Genomic DNA, 22,472 nt, shown 5'->3' with positions numbered 1-22,472 from the left:
CCAATACAGCTACTTTAGGGTTGTGTTCTTAGATATTTCAGAAATTATGCTTTAGTCTGGCAGCTTCCGATGAACTTCATCAGTGAGCAGGCTAGAATTCTGACCTAAGGGGTTTGTATATTCAGCTGTATTAAAGCCATCAGTATTTGGGCAACTCAGGATTACTGTGATTGGAAGTTCGAAAATACAATGATCTTTTGTGTCTAGTGCATGTTATGCAGGAGAATATTTAAATCAATAGTAATGCTATCAGAGCTGGAAATCAAATGCAAAATAATTCCCTGGGCTTCCCATGTATAATGACATTTGTTCTTTTGATGAATTGCTAATGTATTCTTGGACAGAAGAGCTGCCAGCCCAGCCAGCTTCACTATAAAATGGCAGGACAGAGAGAGCAGGATTGTATTTACTACTATTTACTGCTAACAAACTACGCACCTTTCAACATGTTGTCTCTCTGCTATGAATTATTCCTGTTCTGAAAAGGGAACATCTAAACAAACTTTAAGACTAGTCTGTTAAGAAATTACTATTTTCTTCAAGGAAATGTTAGTTCGCTTTGTTTGTTTTGAAGTGACAGTACCAAACTGAAACATTATCTTTTTAAAAAGGCAAAAAATTATTTCAGCTGTGATGCCTGCCTAACACTCCCAGCAATTTCCATGACTCTTACCATAAAGCATTTTTTTCTCTGTGTTCATTTCTCGTGTTGGTTTCTGACACCCCGCGCAAGACAAGCAGCCTGACCTAACCTGCAGCAAACCAGCACTGGCCACAGTAAAATGAACTAAATCCACAGTGCTGTCCAATGGAGAGATGATGAAGGGATAAAAAAGCAGAGGGAAAAAATCCTCTATTGTTTTTATTTTATGCTGGTAGTAATTTGGGGGTTTCATTTTTCACAGTAATTGTCTAAAACTCACTCAAATGATCAAGCAAAGATAAATCTGAGAGCTGTTTTGCTTATTTGTTTAATAATATCATTGTAAGATTGAAAAAAAGGGCAATTATTTTGAATTTTATTACCCTGAATTATTAATTTTGTGAGCTTTTAAAAAGAATAGTAGTTTGGAGATTTTTTTCTAGGCATAGTGCTGTGCTATGATTCCTTTACATAGTGGATTCATAAAGATTTAAAAAGCATGAAGTATTTCTGATTCCCAAAGGAACTCTGTCTGGAAGATGACAGCCATAAGACTGTAGAGAAAACCTTATATTGTATGAGCTCTAGTAATTTTTAGCAAATGCATCATTTTATCTTGAGATTGGTTGATGCTCTGTACCTGTAATATTTAGGTATTTTATAAGCTTAACTCTTAAGGTATCAGTGCAATTGTGTGATTCATGTCTGCAATCCAAGACAACCTGCATAAATCCTGCTCTGGTTACCTTTGGTGCTTCTGCTGACTGCCACCAAATTCCACAGACCGTGCTTAAAAATCCTCAACTGTGTGATATACAGCTCCCAAAACATCTCTCAAAACGTGTGAGCCTGTCGGAGAAGAACAAGTGAAAGTTTTCATCTTTGCAACCATCAGAATCTTTTACCTGACCAGCAAGCAGAAAAGCTGAGTGCAGTGCCCAGGCCAGCCCCCCATACCAGCTGTGGCACACGCAGCCAGATTATTTCCATTCATTTCTTTTGGATACCAAAGTCATGGGAGTGCATGGAAGTTAGGTGATTCCTTCTTTTGCTTTCCTGCTTTCTCCATTGCTCCAGAGTCCTGCATGCACAGGATTAGGCTCTTTGCTTACGTAAATTGCTGAGCACAAAATATCCCCAGTTGTGTGTCCTCGTTACAGACTGCAGCACACACCATGCCACTCTCCCTGCATAGAACAGTTTATAGCCAGTTTCTTCCCTAACAGAGCAAGTGCAAATTTTATCAGGGTGATGGATTATGTAAGAAAATACATTTTCCCCATTGATTCATTGTTTCAAAGGACCCATTATCTCTCCCATTTTCTGTAGCATTCCCCTAAAGGTCATATCAATGTTTCTGGAACTTTTTGAGGAAAAAATAAAACTGCAATTATTTTTCTTCACATCTGAAAAAAGAATAATTTCACAGCTGTTGGCAAGAGGTTAAGAGTGTGCCAACAGCTCTAATGATTAGCACAGGCTGCTTCTGTAGCCTGGTTTGCAGAGAGCTCATACACTGTCTTCCATGTTTCTCCAGTTCTCACTGCAGGGCCTGGAGAATCCAGGAAAACTCTCTGTGAGAAAAGCAGCTTGGTATCAAAGCAGTTTTGCTGATAAGATTCAGTCTGGCTCACCGCTGGCACTGATAAAGCTTTAGGTGGCTAGTAAATAATAGATCTATTTGTGCTCTATGTGTTAGCTGCTGCTACTTTTACAAGGAACACAGTCTTGCTGGCTTTTGGCTTTTTGTAATGAAGTGTGTCTTAAAAACAACTTCTCTTGTAGAAAAAGTTCATTGGTCTCCATTTCAGGTATTTAAACATTATGTGGGCTATTCATTTAAAAGGATGTCTGAATACCTGAGGGTTTAGATTATCAACAGCTCCTGTCAGGTGGGGTCTGACACAGGCATACACACAGGCATTCACACGTTCAGAGCATTAAACCCCCTTAGATATGAATTTATCTCTGAACAGGGGAGCTTAAGAAAGTGGGGATGGAGAGCAGCCCTGCTCACTGTGCTCCTGTGCTGGGGCTGGGGGCAGGTTGTGGGGTCAGGCTCCTCCTGCCTGTGCAAGTGAGCACAAAGCCCCCCAAGCCCCATGGAATCCATAGTGACTGTGCCACAGGAGGTTTAACCTCTTTCTGAGCCGTCACTTGAACTGCATAGGCAACACTTCTCTCTCACTGCGCCTGACATGGGTGCCTTTGCTGACTGTCTCTTCGCCGATCATCATTGTCATTCTCCATGGCAGGTTTAAGCATGAAACCAAACCCTGGTGTAAAGCAGGCACTCTCCTGGGAGGCAGATGAAGAAGCTGCCAACTGTTTGGTGCCAACTGCTGTGGGCATCAAGCCGCTCACTGTATCTTCCCCAGAAATGCAGGCATGCATTTAAAATACCCAGCCACTCTCACTGGAGACTGTATCAGTCAAACATTAGATATTCATCTTTCATTCCTGCCTATTACTAATTGATAGCCGAGGTCTTTAACATGCATCATCCATATCTCATTGCATATCATAGCTGTAACTAAGTTAAAAATACAAAGACCCTGTAGAACTAAGAGACTTTATAGATCTTAGGTTTACACGATGCTGCCTTTTGTACAGAAATTCCTATTCTTCAGCTGGTTAGGTCCGTGCTGTGCTCTGATTTGCACGAGTTAAATCCAGACTAACATCAGTAGCTTTAGCAGAATTAGTACAAGTTTGCTCTCATTTTCTCTATCAACATTAGTATTTTTCAAGCCCCACCATAGCAAGGGTTATCAAAACATTTAGACAAAATCTGAGCCTCAGGAAAGATGGAGAGATGTGAGAGCAGGAGATGAGATGGGGTAAGCATTGTGCTTCCTCTCCTTCCTTCTGCACCTTGCCCCTAGCCCAGGATTGGTACTGAAGCTCTCTCCCTTGATGCCAAGTCTAGGGAAAGTAATCCATTCTTCAGAGCTGGAGATTACTAGTTAGTGGGGTTTCTCACTAATTTCCATTAATTAATAAACCATTTCTAATTGAGAAATTTGCAGAAAGAAAAAAAAAAATCTAGACTATTTGAATATTTCTTCCATTAAGCAGAACTGCAGAGAGGACTGCATGGCCAAATAGGCTTGAAAGCTTATTTCCGGTTTTATTACCTTCTTTCTTTCACTCTAAAAACCCTGCAGAAAATTTGCTTGAAATGCTGATCCATCTGAACTTTAAGTTGACATCTGCATGAACGTATTACCTGTGGTTTTGGGTCAGTGTCTTGGCTGCTGAATATACTTTAACATTTTTAATCTTTCATTTTTCTAGCCTTTTTGCATTTGCCAGATTTCAACACTTTTGCAATAGCATATAGAGGCACCATTTTTTTCCTCTATTAATCAACGGAAAGCAGAGAAGAAAAGGAAATTAGAAGAAAAGAAAAATAAAAAAGAAAGGAAAAGAAACTTGAGCAAAAGAGCAAGCACCATTATTTTTGGAACAGGCAGCTGCTTCTGACAATTCACCTAAGGTAGTTTTCTTTTTCTCTGTAGGACTTGAATTCATTCCTCTCAAGACTTTGGTATTGATCGTCTTTCTTTTCAGAGTTCCTGACCTTCCTCCTTTGCTGTCCCAGCCCAGCTGGTATGCTTTCATACAGCTTTGGTTAGCTCTCGGCACTTGCATTTTACATTTCAGCAGGGATACCCTTGACGTACTTCATCTACTCACATGTACCAGAGCAACAGAACTGGTGAGGGATAGTCTGTAGATCTGGCTTGGTTTATTTGGTTTTTAATAGATTATGTTCTCTGTTGAAATAAAAAGTCAGGTATTTCATAGTTGTTGCCACAGCTATGAAAATCTCACAAATAAAAGTCATGGTCTGTCTAGAGCATGTCTTGCTTCCCTATATCCCACTTTTTTCTTTTTTGTTTCTTTCCTCCTCCAAAAACCTAAAACAATTCAAAGTGCTTTGTGCCAACATTTTGAAAAAGTTATATTTGCTAGATACAAAAATCATTGTTGGTGGAAATTTTCTTTCAAGTGAAATTTTCAAATTTTCAATTTGATGTTCAGCTCAGAGCCTGGACTTTGAAATCTCAAAGTCTTTCACAAGCTACAAGTTCTGCCCTCTTCAAAGCACGGCTGGAAACTGCCTGACCCCCCTTTCACAGTCTGTTCCTGTTCACTCTGTGGAAGGGATGCTTCTGCACATCCTGTGCCTCGCTGTCCCTGTCACCATCTGAGAGCCCATCTGCCTGCCTTATGCCTTGGAGCATGCAGGAGAAGATCCCAGAGGCTGTCTGAGGACAGAGCGGCTGCTGGGCTCCCGGGGCAGCTGGGTGTGAACCATGCCCGCAGGAGGCAGGAGGCACAAGGAGCTCTTGCTGGTACTCACAGATAAAAATGGCCACAGAGAAAGCCAGAGGAAATGGCCAAGTGTTGTGAGACAGGGAGCACAAAGGGAAAGCAGAGGTTTGCTTTCTACAGTTCACATCTTCTGTGGAATGGAGGGCAAAAAAATTGACGTTGGAGTTGCTGATTCCTTCTGTGGTGAAGTGAAAGTAAGTGTAGGCCACTGTGGAAATGGCAACAGGCACTCTTTCAGCAGCTGAGAAATGAAGAAAATAATTCTTTCACACTATATGGAGAAGGAAAACATAGATGTACGTTTAGCCATGGTAGAGGAAGTGAAAACAAGAGCTGTGTGTGGTGACACCACAGAAAAGAGCAGAAAATAATTATTGAAGAGAAAAAACCTAATATAATATATATTTAAATTTTATTAGTTGTGCTAGGATGTTTCTTGAACCATCATTAGTATGTTCCTGTTCCTGTACTCCACTCTTCTTTCTAGGCCCATTCATTTTCTGATTTTTTTCGCTTCTTTTCCATTGCTCCTTTTCCTCTTTCTTTGTGAGTAAGCAAGGTTATTATTAACAATCAATTTTCTTCTTGACATGTAACTGTTCAACAGTTACCTATCAGACTTTTCCATCCTTTGGCCAGCCCTACCTTTTCATGGACCTGGTATAATACACTTAATGCATAGTTAAATTCAAGTGATGGATCTAATGACTCACAAGAAAATTTCAATGTCATTTGAGGAAAATGTCATGATAAGCATTTCTCAACAGTCCCTAGGGAGCATCCACCCAATCTCAACTAGTGTGAGCTACCAGCAGAAAAAGTACAAGGAATTCCTTTTTTTTTCCCCGCATCATTTTGAAATGACAGCCAAGTTACATAAATAAAAACTAACTGACTAAATAATATATAAAATAAATAATATAAATAATATATAATATAAATTACTATATAATAATATAAATAATAATAAATCCCATTCTTGCATGTCTGATAGTGAAAGTCAGTAAGAGTCACCTGTATTTGTTCAAGGAGGTGTTTATTTTTGGTGGCATTTCTTTAGGCATTTCCTATGTTAGTTTTGGTGGATGGATTTATAAAAAGAAAATCCATGTAAGAGAAAAGATGTTAAAAGACAACTAATGTTGTTAATGTGTCTGTTAAAAGACACATTATTTTCATCCTTAGGGAAAGTGCATTTTCTCCTATTTAAAAACACTTCTGCAACGCTGCCCTGGAAACATTACTGTGCACAACGGCCTCCAGCCTGCTCACTGGGGACTGAAACCTGCCCACCTGCTTTTATTACCCAACGTTGATGCCAAATGAAGAAGAAACACATTCATGTTGTAAAATCTTTAAGTGCTACTTACTAATTCAGATTAAAAAATTTATTGTCTCATTACTATTTTCAACTGGACTGAGTTAGATGGCACTAGGCTGACTTACACTAGCTGAAGATCAGACTGTAGTTTTCAAATGACATGTCCTCCTAATTAATAAAGGAGAGCTTACACTGCCTAATTTGAACCTGTGCCAAACATCTCTTTCTCCACCACTTAATGTTCACAGCCCTCGATCGCTTGTCTGAGGCTTTGTGGTTAAAGGACTGGGTTTGCTGTGTGGTTTGTGCTAGGTTTGATGGCTTGGGGTTTTTTAGTTTCTGACTGTATATATCCTTCCTGTTCTGCTTTGACATTGACATTGTGTTTTGCTTTAGTCTGAACATGTAAGAACAGACAACCTGATCTGCATGCACCATTTGTGTCACATTCCCCTCCTGAAATTAGTATTCTTCAAAACAAACCAATATGTTTGCATTGCATATAACAGACTATCTGTGACAGCCAAAAAAATGAGTACAGTATGCACATCATTTCAAGCTGATTATATTCATTGCCATTCAGGTCATAGCTCAGATTAATTATTGCATTTGTGTAGGATGTTTGTTAGGAGGTTTCCTGATTTGTGGTTCAGAAGATTGATTACTTGTTACATTTCCTTTGTGGTTTCTGTGGGGAAAACATCTTTAAGGCTTCAGCATTTACAAACATACTGAGGCCAAGCAGGGCCACTGAGAAGTGAGGATACCTACACCTGCCACATCAAGAAGCTGTGACATACGTCTGCATTAATACCAGGTTAAAAAGCAGAAGATGTATAAAACAAGCATTTGCTTTAAAGTGCCTCAGTCTAGAGATAGTAACATAGCCTCAAGCACTGATGTACCTCCCATAATTAAAATAAGGGAAAAGAAATTAAAAAGCTTACAGAAAAATGCCAACTGGCAGGTTCGTATAGGTGAGACAAATGGTTTCCAAAAGAGCCCACCTGAATCCTGGCTGTAGCTGGTACACAATTTGCAAAGATACAGGTTTCTAGGCCTTGAATCTCATCATTTGACAACAGATTGACCCAGGCTGTGCAGGCAAATGCAATGAATTGCTTGATGTTTCTCCTAGAAATTGGCTGGTTTGAGGCAGAACTAGGAATATGAAGCTTCCTGTGGGAAAAACCACAATGTTCCAATTAGTATCTAGATGATTTTACAGGTATTTTTAGGAACACTAGCTTTAAAGGAATTCAAAAATATGTTCAAGTCAAATTAGGAGGCATCCTTGAGCCTGGCAAAGGATAAAGGCAGGAACCATTAGATTTTCATTTATCTCCTGTACCTCTCCTGAAATATGTTAATTAACCAGATAGACTCACAGTTCGTATTTCCTGACCTGCTCTTTATCTTTTTTGTCAAAACACATGATCATATACAGCTGTTTCCAGCAATAAAAGTATGAGGTACTGAAAAGAAGACAAAAAGTAAAACAAATCAGCAACCATGTATGCTCTAAGTAGGTTTTAGAAAGTGCCTTGCAATGCAGTGCTTAAAAAATGGAATAAGCTATAAGGCTTTGTATAACATTGCAGGAGACGTGAAGTCTGTCTTCATTCATTCATATAACTCACTTTAATTGGGAGCTAATGAAGCAGAAAAAAAAATTTTCTTTAAACTTAAAAATAATCAGTAGAGCCTGATAAAAGATCTTAGCAAACATTTAAGATGGCAGCATTGCCAAAGGAACTTTGTTTCCTAGTTGTTCTCCTGGTGGAGCCAATAACAGCCCCAGTCAGAAAGGGTTTAGAGGACCCTTTTCTGTTTGGTTGTTGTAATGAGATAGACTGTCAAGTAGAGGGTAGTGGGTGTGGTGATGATGGATGTGACACAATAGCACCAAACAGATAGTTAACAAGTTAGTTGTGACTTGCTGCTAAATCTTTGCATCCAGCAAGCAAAATGTTGTGTTGTGATACCTCTTAACGCCGTGATCAGTGCTAACTCTCACACTGGTCCATGCAGTAACTCAGTTGATGTTAAACTGTACATCTTTCCCTCATCTGAAAAAAAAAAAAAAAAATTAGAAGCACCAGGTAGACTTATTTGTCAAATACTGTAGGAGATTTACCTGCAAGAGTTGCCTAATGCTGGAGCAATGTGGTGTCAGTGAACCAGACCATCAGTTTATTTTTCAGTGGAAACATATAAACCTTCCTTAGTGCATTTGCTGTGTCTCATACTTTTCCTTCTCTCATGCATTTAGTTTCAAAAATGGCATGTTAAGTAAAATTACTGAGCATTGCAAGCTATAAAAATAAATTATAGTTCAGTTCCATTAGAAGCCCACTTCCGTTCACAAGCATATACTGTTTATAAGAACATCTTTAGACTACTGGGGGAAAAGGGAAAAAAATATAACTTACAAAGTTGCACTTCTGGCTGTTCTACATGAGGAGTTCTTGTCCTGATCTTTACCATTTGTTTTGTCATTTAGCATAATGTCTACTAAGTTAGAGGAGTGAAAGGAAATTAGTTCGTAGGGAAAATTACTTAATGGTAATGCCCTTTTTTTTAATCTAGCCCTTTTACATCCCATTTTCTTTACCCACTTATGACAGTGACCTTTTATTTCCTTTTGCTTTTCTTCTTGTGTGCAAAATTCCTCCACTGCCTTCGGACTGGACACTCAATTCTTTGCCTCATACACAGCAAAATGAAGGTGGGATTTCATATGCATGAATGTAGTTCAGCAATTTCGACTGTGTTAGCACAGATTTTTTTAAAAAAAGGGGCAGGAATGCCTGCCCATGGGAAGCAGTGAATTAATTCCTTGTTTTGCTTTGCTTGTGTGCATGGCTTTTGCTTTCCCTATAAACTGTCTTTATCTCAACCCACGAGTTTGCTGGCTTTTACCCTTCCAGTTCTCTCCCCAGTCTTCTGCAGGGGGAGTGAGTGAGCAGCTCCATGGGACTTGGAGGCTGGCTGGGTTAAGTCATGACACATATTCAGGGGAATGAGCTGAAATAATTGAGGACTAAAGAAGAAGAAAACAGTAACAAAAAGAAGATGTCTTTTTAAACTTCAATTAGCTTTTGCAATTTTTTTTTCTGATGACCCCAGTGCTTCACACTCCTCTTTTCCTGTTTCATACCATTGCCACCTCTGCATTTCAGTTTTATCCGGTGTTGCAGACAGTTGTCACTAACTTGTTTCAAAATTTAGTTGTACTCTTTCCTCCCCCCTGCTCCTCCCCAGTCTCTTTGCAGACTTCCTTCTTGACCAAGGACACACCCCAGAGCCTACCTTTGAAATGCAGGAGGAGGGACTGCAGTCCCTAGAGCTGGATTCCTGTGAGCAGGCACGGCCGTGACACTCCAGTCACTGATCCCATTTATGCAGCAGCACATGCAGCTCACACAATCAGCTCTCAGATACAGCTGCAGTCGCTTTACGGAGGCTACTTTAGGGAGCAAAGGCTCTGAGCTGTGAATAAAGAATTCACATTTAATTCTCTGGCCAGAAGATTATCAGCAGCATGCATCAGTAAATGCTGCCTATGAAAAGCACAGCTGACCACTGCTCCTCTGTCCCTGAAACTTCCCATTTCTGCAGCAGTTATCCATTCTGGGGCACTTTGAAAAGTAAAAATCCCAGTAATGATGCCAGCATCAGTTGTGATTGGTCAAGCATCCAAAATATAATTTAGTTCACATATTTGAATATCAAAATATTCAGCTTCTGAAATCTTAATGTATTTTTCAGAGAAAATTGATTTTGATAAAAGATACTGTAGGAGAACCTAATACATGTTTAAAGATTTAATTTCCTAATTTTTTTGTTGTCTGTTGCAGCTTTAACAAAGTCACAAGAGTTATTCCCACTTAATCCTGGTTTACACTGATTTCCCATAACATTTCATTAAAGATAAGAATATAAGCACTATAGTGCAGATTATCTATATTTTCACAGCACTAAAGAGTAAATGTATATTTTTCCAGAGAGTTTATTTAGTCACCATTGCTATCATCCAGGAGGCTACAGATAATCTTCCCTCAAACTCTGGAGCAGTTTAGGAATGCAACACAGAATCTCCTTTGTATGTAACTTCTTCCATATTACGTCATGGAGGAGTGTTAAAAGCAAGAGTTTCCTCTAAAACTGAAAAAGCAGCTCTACTGAAAGAAGGGAAATGTATTGTTCTTACAAGTACCTGCTTGTGTTGGCTCATTGCAAAAATTAATAAGCCTTCCCCAGCCCTTCTTACTCCTCCACTCTGCCACAGATTCAAAACCAAAATAAATCCTTTCTGCGGCCTTCTCACCATTGAGTTAGCTTATACTGCAGTGGCCCTTTAAATAATTATTTTATAAATACAAAGCACGTAACCACTAAGGACACTGCAGCCTGGGGTACTGCCTTTATAGACAAATGGTATATTTTCTTGCAAGATCCCTCTCACAAATAATTATTATTCTTGGTATCTCACCAGTTCAAAAAAGTTTCATTTCCAAAGTCTAGCACACACATGCATCATGAGTGCCTGTTTGGCTAATGCCATGCAGGCAGTGTGCTGCAGCCTGCCCTCAAAGCAGCAGTTCTATTTGCAGAACATTCTATTTGTAACTTAATTAAACTCACTTGGTGAATTATTTTAAATGTCATAATTCATAATTGGTGTTCGGCACTTTTTTAATGCAGATATATTAAGGAATAATTAATTTTACATCAAGTTAAGTCCAGTAATAAAATAACTCTAAACAATGAAACACAGTGTGAGATCAGTCCTCATCTGTGATGATTAGAGGGGCACATTGTTTGTTGCAATGTCTTTTTTTTTTTTGCAATTATTCATCATTAAGAGACTGATTTTATTCAGTGTCCCACATCGAAAACAGTGTGTCCCTTCATTATTATTTCTACCAGTGTGAGAAAATTTTGTCTCATAAACTTTCTGCTGTTTACATAATTGGAGCATCTAGGAGCAAATCTGCTTCAATTTAAATCAGTGCAAAGATTCCCACAGTCTTCAGTGGGAGTTAACAGTGACACACGAAGGACTAGTCCATCACAAATGCCAGAGTAATAGCACCAAATACATATATGTATATATGTATATATTTTCTTCTTATGCTTCTGCTGCTTCCTGAAGTTTTCCTGCTTGGATTTGCTTAGGAGTGTAGGATGTGGCTGTTTTGCATCCCCTTCTCCAAGGCACAGCAACAAGCAAACACCTGAGCTTTGCTAAGACCAGCACATGCTTGACAGCTTGTCAGTGTTATAGTGACAAAAGAGCAGCTGGCCATCAACAAAATAATAAAACTGACAATGAGAGATATTAAAATGCTGTCAAAAGGGGCAATGCCTCCAGGCAGAGATTGTCTTCACCCCTCTTTGGACAATGGCTCTCAGCAAGCTGTGGGCTTGCACCACTCCATGACATGCCACTGCAATACCAATATGCAAACAAATAGTAATAATTAAGACATTCAACAAAATGACAGCCAGCAGAAAGCTTTTTTTCTCTGCTTAGCTTCAACCACTATATAAATCTTGTTCGTGTAACTGAACTGTAAACATTTACACAGACCTATGGTATTCAACACAGTTATGTCCCTTGGGCCACTGCTTGAGCTGAAAATTGGCTCCTCAGCTGCAAATAAGAAGCAGGATGATAATAAGTTTAGACTCTTTGACATCTATGATTTTTAATGGAAAATATGGACTATCCAGTACGTAATCAGCATTTTAACACCATTACTTCGGCTAAACTCTTCTGCAGGGTGATAAGATTCATTACTGTATAAAAGCTAGTCAGAACCTCAACAAATCTGCCTTTTCAGTCTAATCTCTTGTAGTTGCATCACCCCATGCCTTCACTCTGCTAGCCTAGACTCAACTAATAAAGCCAGGCATGTGTAGGTGTAGGTATTAAAAAAAGAAAGAAAAAACTAAAACAAAATCCCATTTGTGATAGTGACTGACAAACACAGAGCATCTTAAATGAAGGTGTCCTGAAGGACTTAGAGCCTGCAGTGTAATTTAATTAAGATATCAAAGTGATAGCATTATATTATCTATGACACCTATTCTATTATAAAGAATTTCTTTAATTAACAAAGGCAGTAGCTGAGAAGGCAAGCACTGGTATGAAACACAATTACTCTTCAGACTTACTTGAGTCACACTTGTTTTACTGCCTTTTTATTTGCCTTCAGGCGGGGCTGCAGCCCCGGTTCCTTGGTTTCATGGACTCCCCACAGCCTCAGGATGCCACAGGGATCTTGTCCTAAGCCCTGCCACATCCACAAGCTCCAGGAGCACAACAATGACTTTTAGTTTTTCCTCAGTCAAAAACTGCCTCCTCATTTTCCTCCACTGACACCAGGGAGAGCAGCTGATGGCAAAGCAGGGCAGCTTCGGAGAAGCGCAATGTATGCGGAGTTAAAGCTGCTGGGAAGCGACAGGATGATCTGGGACCTCATAAGCACTGGGATACCTTCCGGAGCTTTTATGCAATTGCTATTCAGGTTTTATTCAGTAAGAACATCTGTTGGTTTCAGCAAATTCATGTCTAGGAATTAAATTAATTGGATCTCAGGATAGGATTTGCCTCATTGAAAGGAACTTCAGAGAATTTAAATAAACTATAAAGTCCTAATAAAATATTTTCTATGGCATGGGGTTGTTTTATAACTACTTAAATATCCCATCATATATTCAACACACAGTTTTAATGGTTTTCTTATGTGCTTGCAGATTTTAAAAAAAAGTCAGAAGTTTCTATTTTTGAGCATCATATCCAAAATTTTTGCATCAGCCAAGTCCAGACACCTTCAAGTATGCAGGCAGTTTCTCAAGGTTTCAGGGGTTACTGGACCCTACAAGGAAATGCTAAGTCAGAGTTAAAGCTATTTGTAAGCTTTTACATATAGATATAGATATAGTTGTGATTCTCTTATATCCACAAAATAATGATTACAAAATTAAGTCTAGAAAAGCAGTCTAAGAAATATGAAGGAACTTGGAAAGGAACTTGAGTAGGCATAATATCAGATGGAGGGATTGATTTTATGATTAAAATTTAGTCAGTACTGTGTTGCAGAAAATATACAGATAAATAGAGAGATATGGAGTCACAAATGTTTGCAAGGAGATGAGAGGTAAACAGCAGATTTTTTTCTTTTATAGCTCCTATGACAAAGAGAAGTAGCTCTCCAGCTTCTTGAATAAATTACATTAATACATAATTACTATAACCTTACTGTGTCACTATGAGTTATTAAAATCAAAGATACCTTAACAGGCTTGCTTTTTTCTTATATATATTTTAATTTTTGGCCAGCATTTTTAATTTGCATATGCCCACAAAGTATTATTAACTAGTGCATTCAACTGCTATATAACAGAATTCACAAAAATAATCTCAAATCCATTTAAAATTATTTACAGCCTTATGCTCATTTCCATTATAAGCTAAAACTTAGAGTTATTTTCCACTGATCTCACTGCAGCACTTTCAGTAAATGCCCAGTGAAAAATTAGGAGAAATGAAAATTAAAGAAATCCAAGGGCATATCTTTTGAAGTTGCTTTTTTCTTTTTTACTTTTGCATTAACATATCACAGATGGCCATGTGGAACAGGGTGATTTTGTATGCTGTCTAAAGACATTGTTATAAGCAGAGCTATGCCACTTCTTATCCATTAAACACTTTATTGGAGCCTGAAAATACTCAGATGCTATATGCAAAGGGGTTTTTTATATAAAAAAATGTAAATGTTGCACACCTTTAAAGAAAGGGGCATATGGCTTTGGTTTGTAGCATAGTACAGCCTTAAATTCTCTGTCAGAGGAAAGAATACCTCACCTTCTCTGAGGTCTTTTATTTTTGCACCCTTACAAGTACTGACTCATTTTTATAAACAGATACTTTTCATTCCAGTAAGTGCACTTCATACAGCTCCTTTCATACAAACTGGAACCTAAAATTCCATTTAAAGATAAATGCTGTGCAGCACTGGCTTGTTTAAATTACAGAGTCCCTGTAGGAACACATGGAGGCAAATTTATCATATTCATCCCTTTCTGGCTTCAGATGCTGCCTTACGCAGCTGCCACCTGACATCAGAAGCACATCCAGGTGTCAGGGAGGGGCTGTCTCTGTTATGCCCCTCACAGAGGCAGCTGAGGCGGAGCTGGGCTGTCCCAGGACACTCCTGTCCCTTAGTACCCCTGACCTCTGGGCTGCTCAGCCAGGACACAGGAGGCTGGTGCAAGGTTTTGACCTTTCTTGTATCTACTGCAAGAAACAGAGTCTGTTGGAAATTAGTCATACAGTCAACCATCAAGTCATTAAACAGCATTTTTGCTCAAATTTAGTTGAGCAACTAGACAGGCTAAGAGAATGTAATTTTTCACATTTCAAATGGCAGCAGTTAATTGCATTACTCTATCCAAGGTGTTTCTCTTTATCACATCTTCCTTAAGACGTGGGTTGGCTAGAACTGATAGGGAACATAATATGCTGTAATTTATTACTTCCCAGGGTGGTACAATGGAAAGAAGCATACTTAGAGCTCCTCTTATCAGCTTGCTCTGTAATAGATTGAAATGTATTAGGATAAAAGGAAACCCTGTCCTTAAACTTTACCTTCAGGCATCCCAGCAGGCAATTGTAGAAAGTCTATTTTTACCACTACAGAAAAATTACATTCAGTCTCTTCTTGTGAGAAACTCCTCCACCTAATGCTTACCAAAAGTCAAATACTTTTTAGATTATATTCATCCTACAGTGTTCATGGGTTACAGTTGTCTTGTCTAGCATACACATGCAGATTTAATCTCTGTAGGGGGTTAATAGCACAGAAAAAGAATTGGCAGCACAACATCCCCGTAGGCAAGCGGCATTGAAACGCCAAGCACCACAACATGGCCCAGGCTGCCCTGGTCTTACTAACAAGCTTGCCTGAGTTAGCCCAGGTCATGTGCCAGTGACTGCTCCTGATTACAGTGGGGGCATGCAGAGGTTCAGAGGGAAACCCCGGCTTGCAGAAGTCTTGCCACAGCTCACAGGGAAAGAAGCCTCTTCATCTCCAGATTCGAATTACTTTATAATCAACCCAAGAAGAAAGTCTCAGTTCAAGTGTTACATATCTTGACATAAGCCTTCCTTGCATTTGGAGATGCCCTTGCTTTACTTCAGGTAGAAGATTCACATTCAGACTTGGGAGGCACTCTGTGTCATTTGGGACAGTACCTGAGGCTATGAAATCTTGCTGGGGATTGGTTTTATCCCCATTGCTCTGAGGTGCCCACCTGAGGCAGCAGCAGGGGTCATGCAGGCATTACACCCCTGCCCTCTGCATGGGACAGGAGCAGCTGCTTTCCTTCCCCTTTTAGCAGCACTGCCCCCCAGCCAGCTGGGCTTCTCCGTATTTCAGCTGTGATGAAATAAGTTTTTAAAATGACAGGTTGTTAGGAGGCAGTGTAAGCACATGCCATACCTGAAGTGTAAATTTGCAGATAACAGTAATAATGATTTTAGGAAGTCATTATATATTTTTCAGAGCTGTGTGGTTATTTTTTCTTATAGACATGTGTAATAAAGGAAATTACGTGACATTCTCCAGCACAGAACTGAACAAATTACCAGTTTATCACAAAGTTTGCAACCCTTCCTCAAAAGATAATATGTGGGGGGTTTTTTTGATTGAATTACTTATATTGGTGCAATATCCTAATGTGGATTTGATGAGCGACTTCATCCTTTTTCAAAGCACTATGTGCTCCAATTTGAAAGCGGAGAGACATCACTCAATTCATTGTGAATACTAATAAGACATCCCTTCACTGTATAATGAAATTCAACATTCAAATTTGTTTCTATAACAATTCCACATTATGTAGGTATACACTGTGACTCATTAAAAATATTTGTTTTATCATCCTGACAAACACAAATGAAGGGAAAACAATGTGGCCTACCTTTTAAGAGAAATGAGGTGAAAGTGGATTTCACTTTCAACTGTCATTACTGTTTATGTTCCTTTTCATTCTTCCTTTAAGTGGTTCACATACATGCAAGGGTCCTCTAAGCCTGGGAATTCTGTAACAAAAACTTATCAAATTCAGCAGAAATGAGTGCAGATTCTGTAGCAATAATAAGACAGGGTTTTTTTAATATATATCAAGAGCAGTGTTTCTGCATTACATCAGCAATTCTAATTGTGGTGTTTGACATTCAGTGTTAATCCATCAGCTCTGAAACTTATTAAAAATGGCAGTGGACGTATTATTAGGTCCAAAGTTGTCAAAAATAATACTGACATTAAGAATCAGAAATAAAATTACAGTTATTGTAGAAATACAATTTTGCATGAGATCCATGAGCACAAAATCAATAACACTCTGGAGCAGGATGAACAGTGCCTACAGATGCAGACAGTCCCAAAAGCACAGCTGAGACATCCCCAACAAGAAAATAATTTCTTCTGTCTCTTTAGTCCCTTTTATTTGTTGTTTGGCTCTGGAGCTTCTTTTCTGTATGGCATTAGCCAGAGAATTAATAAAAAGATCAAAAAAAATTCTCTTTGAAAAAAAGGCCTGTGAGACAAAGGAAAAGGGTCTGGCTTAGCCACCACTTGTCTAAGTACTAATTACTTCACCTCTTTGTCTGATCTCCCCCACCTGTAACTTTGTGGGCAGCTGAATACACCTGCTTACAAGGCATCTGGAGATTTAGAGCTAAAAAGTAACATGCAAAACATAACATAAACATGCAATATTACATAAATGTGGATTGAAAATTTTTTTTACAGCTTTAAGTGACCTGGTTTTGCTATCCACATTCATAGCTACTACACTACATCCTATTCAAACTGGTGTGATAGCATGTAAAATCAAGGACTGTCAGAGCTGGGGAAGACAGCCTGCCTTGGCTTAGCAAAGCTCTCTAATTTCAATGATAACAAAGTAAAAGTTAGTCCAGCTTTAGGAAATTACCTATTTATTAAATGGCACTCAGCATTTCTCTCATTGGGGTGATTAGTAAAACATCAGCTTACTGTTTTGGTAATGCTCTAGTGAATATACACATTACTTAGTGTAGGTTGTACAAGTATTTGTTAGACCATCTGCTCTACGAAGATTACTTGTTTAGGAAGAAATAAAACATAATTGAAGATAACTTTTGTCTACCTATGTTTTGCATTACATTTGATGAAAGTTATTTAACTATTGCTACTACTTAGGAATCCTCTTTAGCAATCTCAAAAGTCTCCCACAGAGGAAGCAGGAATAACCCCAGGAAAACTATTAAAGCTGACAGTGGTTTGTCGCAAGCAACCATTAATGAATACCTTGGGGGATTTGGTATCCTTCTGCTGATTGTCTTGCCATAATTCATAGTCAGTATCCCACAGATTTTGCAGAATGTCTGTCTGTGTAGCTGCACATCTAGGCAAGCAAACAGCATCTTTTAAGTTGGTGGAAATTACAAGTGAGAAATAAATTATAAGATCTTGTTTCTGATGGTGAATACTTAAACAAGGACTCTGTCTTTACAAAGCTAGGTAAGGTTTGGGATTTGGTTTTGTTAGTTTCCCTTTTAACTTCCCAGAACAGGAGTTGTGCATTTTTGTGCATGAAAATAGTTTTGTATAAGCTTCTTGTCAACCAGAATAGCTTGGTACAGTGCCTTTGGCTATCTCCACTAACACAGTCTGACAGTATTCAGAGTAAAACATAAAACCTACAGTCACAATGATGTAACATGTCATACCTTCCCTCACACTGCTGTGCTTCCCAGGGGTAGCATATTCTACAGTTCCACTTTCAGGAAAGAGTAAAATTATCAGATGAAGAAAATTAAAAATATAAAGCTTGCTCACACAGATGTGTAAATACAGAGGAAATAAAATACTGCCAGCAGAAAAAACAGAATTCTTCATACCTGAATTTAAATTGTAGAGCTTGCAACAGCAATACCTGCAGTGCAGACCAGAGCAAGCATTTGCAGGTGCTATGTTTACATCTGTCAGAAAGGAAATAATCTGATTCTGTTGTCCTAAATCCTGCTGCTCTTTGTAAGAATAAAATTGTAATGATGCCTTGGGGGGATATATACAGTAAAATGCATTTTGTTGGGACAGAAGTTGTGTCTAAGTCCAACACACATGTACTACCCTGGGCAGTCTTTTACAACATAAACAACACTTGCACATGCAAGTAGCTGGTTTTGTATGTAAGTGACCTTTTAACAGATAAGCATGACTACAACAGCACAGGCATAATTTAGCTCTTTGTTCACTATTTAGGGTGCATTTTCGGGTTGTCCTTAAGCCAGTCAATCTAGCTGCATTGCTTCACTTCATTCCCAGCTGTTGCATCCTTTCTGGCAGTACCAGTATTTATCTGGCCAAGCAGTGCATCAGAACAGAGACTTGAATTGGTGAAAAACTTTAGACTGGGGAAAAAAGTACTTGTTTTCCAGACACATGCAGCTCACCAATACATCAGCATAATTTCTAGGCACAAAGGTGGGATTTCCCAGATTTGTAGGAAATTGGTGCTTAGAAAGAAGCAGCCAGCTCAGAGACCATCAGCTCACCAGCAGAATTGCAGGGACGAGCAAACAGGGAGAGGGCTCAGCAAGCAGCACATTGCTACATGTCAGGCTAACGCTCACTTGAGGCAGGACTGAGCCCATGGCAAACGTGCAATCCCCAAGGAAAGAGATCCACTGGAAGTTGCTGGACCAGAAATGTAGCACGCACAGCAGGATTTCTTAAATTGTTTTCCAATTTTTTCAAGGGGGGGGGGGGGGGGGGGGGGGCCGGGGGGAGTTATATCTGTGCTGTTTTAAAGAGCAGCCTTATTTTAATTTAGTGCAAATTTACTTCTAGTGACTGGAAGCCCATGGTCTGTTTTGCTGTGCTGAGGGAGAGAGCAGCAGGTGAATGGCTGGGAGCCCTTTGGGCCTGTCTGCATACACATGCACCCACCCTTAGCAGCGTGGCCTCAAACCCACCCCTTTGAAACTACATGATACTGCTTTGTAACCATAATTTGAGCTTCACTGAATCTGAAAATTCCCAACTTATTAAACGCTAGTTACAAAGCATATTACTTACCATGTTGTTCCATCAGCCAAGCCTAACACAAAACTTGAGCTATTGTATGAACTACACATAGAAGTGCTGAAGTTGTTTTTACATCATTCTAGAGGATGTTAGCATTTCAGACTTCTACTACCTAGTTTGAACTGGCATAGAAGCCAATAATATAGGGGTTAAGTGGATGGTTTTTTTGTTTTTAAATTCTTCGTATTATTTGCTTTATAGTAACTCTGTAATAATGCAGACTTTTCTTATTACTCTATACTTAAATACAGTAGAAGTAGACACAAAAGCTTTGCTTGTTTAGAATAGCTTGTTTTGCACTTCACATTTTTGTATGTGCTTGGTAAAACATATTTCAAGTTTAATGCAGCAGTTCTTCTCTAAGTATTTGGACACTGTAGAATAGCTGTGTACCATAAAAAAAAGCTATGACAGTCTGCTTTGGTGGACACAGTTAATAAAGTGATGTTAACAAGCTGCATAGCATTTTAGAAAGTTTCTGGATTGAAAAATACCATGGCTAAGAGAAAAAAAGAATTAGGAGCTTTGTACATCCTTCACAATAAGTAAATAATGCATTCAGCATTATCATTAAGCTACTTAAGTGGCAATTCAATGATGGAGAGTTTTAATCCAGATCTGTTATGGACAGAAGACTTTTAAACCGCAGTATAAATCCATCCTGTTACATCCAACATCTTACCATAATAAGATATAACTAACCAATAACAGCTTGGTAAAAAAAAGTTTTCACTGTAATTCCTTTGGAACCGTGTACACAAAAATCATGGTTCTGTCCTTTAATGGTGAGATCCAGAGCCACATAGTTTTCATTACAACACTGTACATTTATTTTCCATTAACTTCAGGGGGTTTGTGTTTCTATACTGCTCACTTCTAACCTCACATGGCATTTGGCACATGCATGACTTTTTTAGGGCTGTGATGAATGCTCTACCTAAAGAATAGTCCAAGTAAGATGCATTTACTGAAATGAGCACAGGATAGGATTGCACTGAACACTGTAAGTCATCAGTTAAACACCACATCAGTATTCTGCTCACTTCATTTGATTTACACAAAAATCAGGTAGAAATTTGTGTCCTGTACTTGGAGGTACTCAACAGCCAGGACTTGCAGCAGCAATACTTTGCACAAGTTTCCATGGTTACTACTCCAGAGCTGCCACCAGGAGGACAAGGAAACCCTTACCACAGAAGTGGGGCCACAGGGGCAGAAGATGGAGCTTTCTTGGGAACCAGTTTGAAACCTAAGAACAACCTTTTGCAGAAGCCACAGCCATTACAACCCACCTGCCTCCAGCATTATTACAAGGCCCATTTCTTCACTTTGCCTGTGGGCAATGAAAACACAGAACTAGTTGCATTTACACACTCAATTGTGTTGTGTACCAGAAAAGGTCCTCCTGCCACTCTCACACACTGAGAGGAGCACCAGCCCAGCACAGCTCACAGCAGCCACTGTGCCCTGCATGGGAGGGGTCAGGAGTCCACTCAGATTGCAGTGTTCCACTTTCCTCACACCAGGAGTCTTCCAGGAATTTTTGCTAACACAGAATTTCCATGCTCCCATGATTTGGTATCTCATGACCTGATGCCATACTCAGCTACTATAAAGAGCTCCACTCTACATACCTGTCCCTAGGGCCAGCAGGAAGCTTGGCATTTCTGCTACGGCCATCCCCTCACTCCCTGTATATCCCTCAGCAAGTGCCAGGGAACAGCAGGGGAAGATGTGCCATCAGAGACACACCTCAGCACCACCCCGCAAGGCCAGAGTACAGCTGGGGGATATTGACATCCCACCAGGAGTCCCAGGTACAAGTGAGCAAATCAGGGTCATCAAGGAAGCCCCCTCACAAGGCAAGAAGAATCCAGGACTACAACACAAGCCTAGGGTAGAGAACAGACCAGGTAGAGACCTCGGCCTGAGTTTAAATAGGGTCTGGCCTGGGGCTCAGGTGGGGTTGGTCAGGGGCATCAACCCCTGCTCCCAGGTGGGGCTAGCCAGAGACATTAAGGCCTGCAGGGGTCTTCCATGCTATCAAAACCTGTTTCTCAGACTTTTTGGTATGCACAGATTTCTGGTTTGGACCTAAACTCTGAACACAATCATTTATAACTACAAAGGAACAAAAAAAACCAACAAAAAAATGTTTAGTGTTCCAGCACTCTGATTCTTCCTGTCCCCCCCAGGATGATTTAATTTCTCGGATTTTGATGCTCTCATTCCTTCCATGATCACTGGGATCTTAAATCCAGGTATGCATCTGGTGTAAAAGAAACTCAGGTTTTCTTAGAACATTTGCCGTATTGTTCAGCCAGAGCTCAGCACAATGGGGTTCCAGCATCAGGCATGTCATGACACTGCAAAAACTATAAATAGGAAAGTGATTATGTTGCCAGATACCTGCTGATGCAAGAGGAAAACACCAATATTGAGCTTCTGAAATAACAAAACCACACTGGGGTCAGTGCCAGTAGATCCGCCATAAGGTTATGCCAGAATGATCAAGTGACCGAAGTTACATCAGCAAGGTTGCCAAGTCAGAGATAGTTTTAGTAACAGAAAGATACCAGTGAGGAAAAGAAGGATTTTCACTCCCCCAGAAGTGGGTAGAAATACTTCAGAGAAAACAAAACTCAATTTGCCACATAAAGTAAATTGAAAATAATTTTCAAAAAGTAACTAAAGTTTCTAAAAAGAGAGAATGTTCTGCTAGGAATTGAATGCCTTTGGCAAATGCACCAGTGCATTTGTTGCTGCAAATATTAAAATGTTTTCCTATGCAACATTTTCAATCCATAGTATTGAAAAGAGGCAGTAATCTGAGAACTACTCTGCATGCCAGGAATACCTTCACATGATCTACCAAAAGGCTTTGCAAGAAACAGTACAGTATAATCAGGGATTACAGAGTTCATCATGCAAAAGCATTTCTCTCTAATTTTGCATCTATATGTAAATTTGGTATAGGATTCCATACCTCGTGGGGGTGTTGTCATGAAGAATAATTAGC

The 22,472-nt window shown here is 39.4% G+C and overlaps 1 protein-coding gene and 1 long non-coding RNA gene across 3 annotated transcripts in view; one reads left to right on the top strand and one right to left on the bottom strand.

Moving 5' to 3' along the window:
- Positions 1-22,472, top strand: part of NTNG1 (netrin G1) — a 149,570-nt gene that overhangs the window by 35,760 nt on the left and 91,338 nt on the right. The window lies entirely within an intron of this gene.
- Positions 1,198-16,504, bottom strand: LOC121665593. The gene is made up of 4 exons (XR_006016419.1): positions 16,299-16,504; positions 8,291-8,374; positions 7,313-7,484; positions 1,198-1,492 (listed from the first exon to the last, which is right to left on the bottom strand). It is a non-coding gene; the product is annotated as an uncharacterized LOC121665593 (long non-coding RNA).

Source organism: Corvus kubaryi, unplaced genomic scaffold (assembly GCF_017639235.1).
Source record: "Corvus kubaryi isolate FWS band 111438036 unplaced genomic scaffold, C.kubaryi_AGA036_p1.0 37334, whole genome shotgun sequence".
NCBI classification, from domain to species: Eukaryota; Metazoa; Chordata; class Aves; order Passeriformes; family Corvidae; genus Corvus; species Corvus kubaryi.
Note: the sequence above shows the minus strand (reverse complement) of the source record. Positions and strands in the feature narration are given on the sequence as shown.